The sequence below is a fragment of the Propithecus coquereli genome, unplaced genomic scaffold (assembly GCF_000956105.1).
Source record: "Propithecus coquereli isolate 6110/MARCELLA unplaced genomic scaffold, Pcoq_1.0 Scaffold189, whole genome shotgun sequence".
Classification (NCBI taxonomy): Eukaryota; Metazoa; Chordata; class Mammalia; order Primates; family Indriidae; genus Propithecus; species Propithecus coquereli.
The window spans coordinates 2,980,396-2,989,527 of NW_012143745.1; positions in this window are offsets into that span (position 1 = coordinate 2,980,396).

The following is a 9,132-nucleotide window of genomic DNA, read 5'->3' on the forward strand; positions in this document are numbered from 1 at the left end:
CACTAAGAACTGGAACAAGACAAGGGTGCCCACTGTCACCACTTCTATTCAACATAGTACTGGAAGGACCAGTCAGAGCATCAGGCAAGAAGATGAAATAAAGTGTATCCAAAATAGGAAAGAGAAGGTCGAACTATCATTTTCTGGCTGATAATATGATCTTATATGTAGAGAATCCCAAAGACTCCACCAAGAAACTCCTGGAATTGATAAATAAAGACAGCAAAGTCTCAGGTTACAAAATCAATGCACACAAATCAGTACCATTCCTATACATCAGTAACAGTCAAGCTCAGAGTCAGATCAAAGACTCAATACTTTTGTAATAGCAACAAAGAAAATAAAATACCTAGGAATATTCTTAACCAAGGAGGTGGAAGATCTCTACAAAGAGAACTTTGTAGGAAGGAAATCCACTGAGGAAAGAAATCACAGATAACACAAACAAATGGAAAAATATATCATGCTTATGGATCAGTACAATCAACATCACTAAAATGTCCAGACTACCCAAAATGATTTACAGATTCAGTGCAATATATGTCAAAATACCAACATCATATTTCACAGATCTAGGAAAGAAAAACTCTATTCTTCATTTGGAACCAGAAAAGAGCCCAATTAGCCAAAGCAATCTTAAGCAAACAGAACAAATCTGAAGACATCACATTACCAGACTTCAAACTATATTACAAGGCTATGGTAACCAAAACAGCATGGTACTATCACAAAAATAGAGACATAGACCAATGGGACAGAACAGAGATTCCAGATATAAAACCATCCACGTACAGCCAACTGAATTTTGACAAAGCAGACAACAAAATATACACTGGGGAAAAGAAGCCTTGCCAAATTAATGTAATCTAGAGCAATTATATTCCCATGAGATTTTGATGGCTATAATAAATTAAATTAATTTTGCAAATGATTAAAACATATTAATGGTAACATATATTCCCAGAAATAAATTATAAATTATACATACTTTATTAAATATTTTCTAAATGGAAGAATAAGGTATTAAGTGAATAAAATGGTTATAGGAAATACAGAAATCAGAATTATAGAAGAAATAGAAGCTCTCTGAATACACTCTATTTTGTAGACTTGACATTGGAGCCATGTAAAAGTTTTGCATAATTATAAAGCAAAATTAAGTCAAAGTAGAAATAAAAAAGAGCAATTTCTGAAAACCATGAGCAAAATCGAAAAAAATAAACCTGAGTTGGTGGCTTTCCCATGCAGAAAGGAAATACTTTGACTTTTTTTGGAGGGCGGGGGGTAATGATTAATTTTTTTTTTTCTGCATGTTATGGGAGTACAAATATTTAGGTAGCACCATCTGGGGGATGAACACGCTTGAATATTTTGACTTTTAAGTCACTTTCTTTCTCAAGAAACAGACTTTTTTTGAAGCAGTTACAAGTTTATAAATAGTAAAACAAATATTTAGAAACTGGGGCTCTATTGTAAATTTCAATAGACTTCATAGAGAAAGAAACATAGTCTTTATGTATTCATTAATCATACATGTATGAATGTGCATTTCATGCCATGCTGTAGCATCAGTGCCTTTTGTGATATGTAATGTTTTGAGATGCCTGGGGAGAACTGATTTGAAGAAATAGATATTTAGATTTGGCATAAAGGACCAACTTTGGGAATGGAGGAAGAGATTTGGTAGTCATATATATAAAGTCACAGAAATTGAGAGGAGAAGCAAAGTTTGAAGGAATAAGGGCCAATATAAGATCCCTTGAAAACAGGAATTTTAAGGCATGAACAGAAAAAAAAAAAAAAAACAGATAAAAAGACAGAAAAGGAATGTTCAAAACTATTTAAATAATTGAGGATTGGCAGCAGTATTTTAAGAGAAATACCAAAAATACACTCGTAGCTTTTGTAAAGGAGGGTATGGCTATTTTCTGACATAGTATTTACAATAAATAAAAAATAAACTCTGAAACTGAGTTCAAACAATGGGTTTAATGCTTAAATTTTAAACGTTTGCTATGTTTATAACTCTCTAAATTTTATTTTATTTTTAATTGACGATTGCATATGGGATACAATGTAATGCTATGATACAAGTAAACCTTGTGGAATGATTAAATCTGGTTAATGAAAACATCCATCACCTCATATACTTATCATTTCTTAGTGTTGAGAACATTTAAAACCTACTCTTTTAAAAATCCTGAAACACACATTATTATTAACTATAGTCACCATGCTATGTAATAGATCTCAAAAATGTATTCTTTTTGCCTAATTGACATTTTACCCGTGAACTAACATCTTTTTCCTTGTCCACTCCACCCCACCACACCTGCCATTCTCCGGTAACCACCATTCTACCTTTTACTTCTATCAATTTGACTTTTAAAAATTTCACATATAAGTGAGATTGTACAATGTTTGTCTTTCTGTGCCTGGCTTATTTCAGTTAGCACAATGTTATTATGTTGTCGCAAATGACAGAACTTTCTTATTTTGAAAGGGTGAATAGTATTTCATTGTGTATATATCATGTCAACATAATTAGACAGCTTATTAAAAAATATGAAATGTATGTTTCAAAAATATGATACCAATAAATAACTTCATTTTGTCTAGGAAACTGCTTAATGAAGTAAAAGAAAAATACCATTATCCCTATTTTCCGATTAAGAATTTAAGGCTAAATAGGCCGGGTGCGGTGGCTCACGCCTGTAATCCTAGCACTCTGGGAGGCCGAGGCGGGCGGATCGTTTGAGCTCAGGAGTTCATGACCAGCCTGAGCAAGAGCGAGACCCCATCTCTACTAAAAAAATAGAAAGAAATTATCTGGACAACTAAAAATATATAGAAAAAATTAGCTGGGCATGGTGATGCATGCCTGTAGTACCAGCTACTCGGGAAGCTGAGGCAGTAGGATCGCTTGAGCTCAAGAGTTTCAGGTTGCTGTGAGCTACTCTAACGCCAGGGCACTCACTCTAGCCAGGGCAACAGAGTGAGATTCTGTCTCAAAAAAAAAAAAAAAAGAATGTAAGGCTAAATAGAGTTGAAGTGGCTTGATCAAAGATTATATTGAGGGCAAGAAGCTTTCTGATCAAGGTCTTCTAACTTACAGCCTGACTTTCTCAGGATGCTCAAATTTCCTTGAGCATCCTTTAGTATATATATTAGTAATAAATTTTGTATTTACAAATTGAGGTATAATCTAACCTGTCTTATTAACAATTTGTTACAAATCTTTAATGTATCTCATCATCAATTAAAAATTACTTACAGTTCCATAATCATATTATTCTTTACCAAGGATATAAGCATTTGCTCACATTATACCCTGAAATGAAATGAAAGCAAAACAATGCAAAGCTGAGTTTTAGATAAAATTAAATTCTGTTCTCAATCAATATTAATTTGAATAATCTAAAGAAAATTTCTTTTATAGAATATTAAGTGTGATGGTAAATTAATTAAAAAAATATTATATAAGTAGCACACTAGAACCAGATCCATTCCTTGCAAGGCAAACAGTTCTTTAGTCCACATGTCTATGGTAGTAATGCCAAAAGACTAGCAGTCATTGCAATATAAACCCTATAACTGCATACCTCATCCACAAATCTCTCTTCCCATGAGCTACATTCAGAAACTAAATGATTTCCTTTGGCCTTAATTAGAAGAGCCAAAATGTAGGCCTTTCCCCCAACCCATTAAACTTTTATAAACAAAGGAATTGTTTTTATTAACCTAAGTGTGACTTTTCATAATTATTTTTACCTTGCTTCTAAATAAAAATTATTTGAATTAGCTTACAAAATATATATATATACAAGAAGGTAAAAATATAACTGATAAAAGTCATGTGAGAGGAAAAATAAAAACATAGAATGTTAAGTTTTAAAATGTACATCATTTCTAAGGAAGTCGTAAAACATTACTAAAGAAAGATCACAAATCTTTGTGATTTATAACCAGCAATCACAAAGTAAAACATGTTAACGGTTGAATCATTTTATGCCCATAAGATAAAAACAAGCTAGTTAATGAGCAGAAGCACATTTTCCCATAAGAATCCTCATGAAATAGTTATTATGCTATGTTATAAAGAATGTTTTAATGATAGACCTGCAAGAAATACAACAGAAAGCATCAAAGTATACCTGTTTGTAACATGATGCTGAGGCAGAATTCAGCAAATCCAAACCACGTATCACCTTAAGTAGCAGCTCTCTGACCAGGCGGCTGAAGCTGAGGATGATTTTTCATGTATCTCAAAAGGAATAGGCTGTATTTTCTTCAGGATGTACTTCCTAATTAGTGTTTTTTCTAGCATAGCTTTTGCTAAGGATTGAGCCATCATAAATTCAAAGTCGTTTCCCTGACAATAGATTGTATTGCACTAATGTAACAATTTTCAGGCTAGAATTTTCAGGTATTAAAATATCAATAACAAATGGGTAATTAAAGAGCTTCTTTAACTGAACCAATATATTATTGACCTGGTAAGATTTTCCCTAGTATACTAACAGAGAAAAAACGAGATGAAATAGAATGTGTACTATAATCCAATTTTTGTAAGTAATAACAAATTTATAATCTATTGTACATACTTACAATTTAAAAGCCAAGCAGGATATTCAGTGGATATATAAAAAGTTGGTATCTCAAAGTAGAAAGAAGGCAGATACTCTTCATATATTTCTATTAACTGATTTTTAAAAAATATTTTGATGGTATATATATTTCTTTGGATTGGTTACAAATATTAGCTATGATCATAATCATTATAATATAGTATGATACATAGTAAATTGATTCAAATAAAATTAACGATACCCAGTAGTAATCATATTTGAAAATTGGACAAATATTTATATCCATGACTAAGAATTCTTAGTGGAAATATACATCAATATTCCAAACTTATATTTACATGTTTTAGGACAGGACTGATAAGCAATGCTGGGCTCTATGTGAACTGAGGGTCTTCAACTTAGGTATTTTGATCACAATAAAACCTAAGATAAAGCCAAATATTGTGATGTAATTAGGAAAAATTGTGACAGTTAAAATTTCTTCTTACAGGTAAAACATTCTGCCACTCCTTGGGATTTGAAAATAATTTCTCCTCATATATATTTTTAAGTTTTATTCACAGGACATATTTTGTTATCTTTGTAAAAGAATCTATAGTTCATTGTTAAAGAGATCTTTCACCAGGAACAAGTAGAATACATTTAATCACTTTAATTACTTTACATAATTTAAATTTCTTTTCGGGAAGGGAAAATACACAGAACCACTCTAAAGTCACCATCTAACTGTTTTTACTCTTAAATCTGAGCTTTTAATGTGGCTTTTTAAGTATCTGAAAAAAAAAATGATTAATCCACAAATTTAAGTCTTTCTTGTCTAGTATCACTCCCATTTCACATTATGTTTCATTCATCCTTCTCTTTGTTGGTTATATTCAGGATTGTTTGCTCAGTAAGTTTTAAATCCTGTCCTTGCAAAATACAAAAGTGAAAATGCTATAAAAGTACAATGGCCTAAATTTCATCCTAAAAATATTTATATGTGTATGAATAATATCTGTGATATTTGGTGGTTAATTATTTTCAATTTGTTGAATAGCACTGACAATCTTTAAAGATTGCTAATTACATTATTTTTATTATAAATTTCTTACAATGTATATCCAGTGATGTTTTAAACACTAACCAAATATACTTGAAAACTGAAACAAATTTGTGAATGCTTGACCTACTCATGTAGAAGTGGCTTTGATGCTGTGTACTTATTTACAAGGGCCTTATAAAACAGAGTATAGAGATAAGCAACCTTGTATCACAAATGTTCAAATAGAACCTTGATGTGTTAAGCAAAAGACAGTTATTTCGAAAATATTGAACATTTGCCATACAAGGTTGTAAATGAGGATATAGAAATGATGTAATTTCAGAGAGAAATAAATGCTATAAAATTAAGGGGATAGGTCTGGTGATGGAGGTAGATATTTTTGTAGTGGGTGATAGAAGTCTCAGCTTGTATTATACTTCTCATTGAGATTTTGGGTTCTTCGAGGGCAGGAAACAGGTATTTTATTTCTGTAGGTGCAGAAAGTGGCCTAGTACTATCACTTTGTAAATATTCTGTAAATGCTTCATAGGGAGTTATGAATGAGAGTCTGAATATACTTAAAAAGAGGAATTCTGGTTCCATCATGGCATTATAGAGGCAAGTTGGCTTCACCCCCTCCCACAACACAGTGAACCCAAAACAAATATACAGCACAGAGCTCTATACCAGCAACAAACCAGAGTTCAAGAATATGAGACAATTCCTGCGGCCATGGAAGAGTGGAAAAATATTGACCAGATGGTAGATGAATTAGACTTTCACATCAGTGATGCTTCTCACCCCACATTCTGCCCAACACTGAAAAAATCTCCTCCCACTTCTGCCCAGCACCAGGAAATCTCCCCCCAACTCATGGTTTCTACACCAGTAAAAGTGAAATTTAGGTGTTAAATCAGCTTCCCCACATTCTTGCATTCCCTGGCAAAAGGCCTATCCTTTCCTTAATCCATGGGAGGCATAGCGACTGCCTGAAGGAAGAAATATCTTGGAAGACAGGTGGAGACAAACAAGGAGGTGGCAGTCCCATCCCAAGCCTGGAAAATTCTGTTCTGTAACCCAAACAAAGAAGACACCAAATTAGAGTTTAACAGCACCATGCTGTAGGAAAAATGTTCCTTTGGGCACAAACTGCTAGGCAAACTTCCTACGTTGCCAGGACAAATCCCTTGGGACCTCCAGTATAATCCCTTTTGGGACAGGCAGAGGTCCAACCATTTACCATACCAGAGGCAAACCTAGAATTAAGGAGCCACCTAAGCTGAAAAGAAGGAAGTAACCTAGCAGTGAAGTTTCACTAAACAAATAGGTTCAATAAAAATGAGTACACACTGGACAGAGAAAACTAGAATACATAACACTTCAATGCAAAGACAAAGAGGTATAAGAAACGACAGCAAACAGGGAACCATGACCTACCTCCCCAAAAGAACAAAGCTAAAATCCAGTGACTAATTCTACCAAGATGTTGATTTGTGAGCTCTCTTAAAATGAATTAAAAATAACAGTTTTAAGGAAACATAATGATCTCCAAGATAACAGAGAAAAAAAGAAATTCGGAAATTTATCAGAAATTTAACAGAGATTAAAATAATAAAAAAATCAAATAGAGATTGTTGAACTGAAAAATACCTTTGCTGAACTGAAGAAAACTTTAGAGGATTTCAATAGCAGAATGGATCAAGCAGAGAAAATATCAGTCAGCTTGAAGATCAGCTATTTGAAAAAATGCAGCCAGAGGAGAAAAAACAATCACAACTGGCATAAAGATAGACATATAGATTAATGTAATAGAATTGAGAATATAGAAATAAATTCTCATTTTTATAGTCAAATAATTTTCCACAAGATATCAGGACAATATAATAGGGAAATAATAGTCTTTTCAATAAATGATGTTGAACAACTGGATAACCACATGCAAAAGAATGAAGTTGGACCCTACTTAAAAACAAAAGTTAATATACAAAAGTTAACTCAAAATGGATCATAGATCTAAATGTATGAGCTGAAACTACAAAAATTCTAGAAGATACATAGGAGTAAATCTTTGCCTTGGGATAGGCAAAGTCTTCTCATATAATAATAAAAATAAAGTGCAAAAAATATAAATTACATTTTTTCAGTATCAGAATCATTTTTGCTACAAAAAAATACCATCAAAAAGTGAAAATATTACCACAGAATGGGATAAAATTTTCATGATTAATGTATCTAATAAAGAGCTTATATCCACAATAAATAAAGAATTTCTTCAACTCAACAACAATAGAAATAAATAGCCAAATTGAAAAATGGGCACAGGATTTGAATAGATATTTATCAAAAGAAGACATACAAATGGCCAACGCATGTGCACATAAAAAGATGCTCAACATCATTAGTCATTAGGAAGATGTAAATCAAAAGCACAATTAGATACCACTTCATACTAACTAGTATGGCTAAAATCAAAATATCAGACAGTAATGAGGGTTGGTGAGGACGTGGAGAGAAGCTCATAAACACTTCTTAAAGGATTGTAAAATGGTGCAGGCACTTTGAAAAACAGTTTGGAAGTTACTCAACTTGTTGAACATAAAGTTATGATATGATGTAGCAGTTCCATTCCTAGATATATATCCAAAAATTAAAAACATATGTTCACCCAAAACCTGAACACAAATGTTAATAGCAGTATTACATAGAATAGCCTAAAAGTGGGGAAATATTAAATGTTCACCAACTGATGGCTGGAGAAATAAAATGCTGTCTATCCACATAATGGAATATTATTCAGCCATAAAAAATGAAGTAAAGATTTATGCTACAACATAGGTGAACCTTAAAAACATTAGGCAAATTTAAACAAGCCACACAAAATAAGATCACATATTGTATGATTTCATTTATATTAAATGTCCAGAATAGGCAAATACATAAAGGCAGAAAGTCGATTAGTAGTTTCAGGGGCTGAAGAAAGGTAGAAATGGGGAGTGACTGCTAATGGTTATGGAGGTTCCTTTTGAGCTGATGAAAAATTCTAGTATTAGATAGTGGTGATGGTGGCATAACTCTGAATATACTAAAATGTACTGAAATATGCACTTTAAATAGGTACATTTTATTGTATGTGAGCTATATGTCAATAGAACTTTTTTTAAAGAATAAAAAAAAAAAACTAACACCAAAAATTGTTATTGTTTTTAATGGATTCCTGAAACTATTCTTGTGTTCTAAGTCTTCAGAGGTGCCATCAGATGTGTCACGATAAGAGAGAATGCATAAAATGGAGAAAAGAACATGAGTAATGTCTCACATTGACATAAAAAAGACATACCTTTAATTCAAGAAAATGAGATTAACCTACCTTTTCAGGAGCATGAGGTTTATGTTAAAAGTCAAGGATGAATAAGTCAGGAAATATGGCTTTGGCAAGATTATAGGGGTCTTTGAACAAAACTGATAGTATAGTGAAATTGTTGAATCCTGGTGATAGATGCAGTGAGTTACTTATACTAT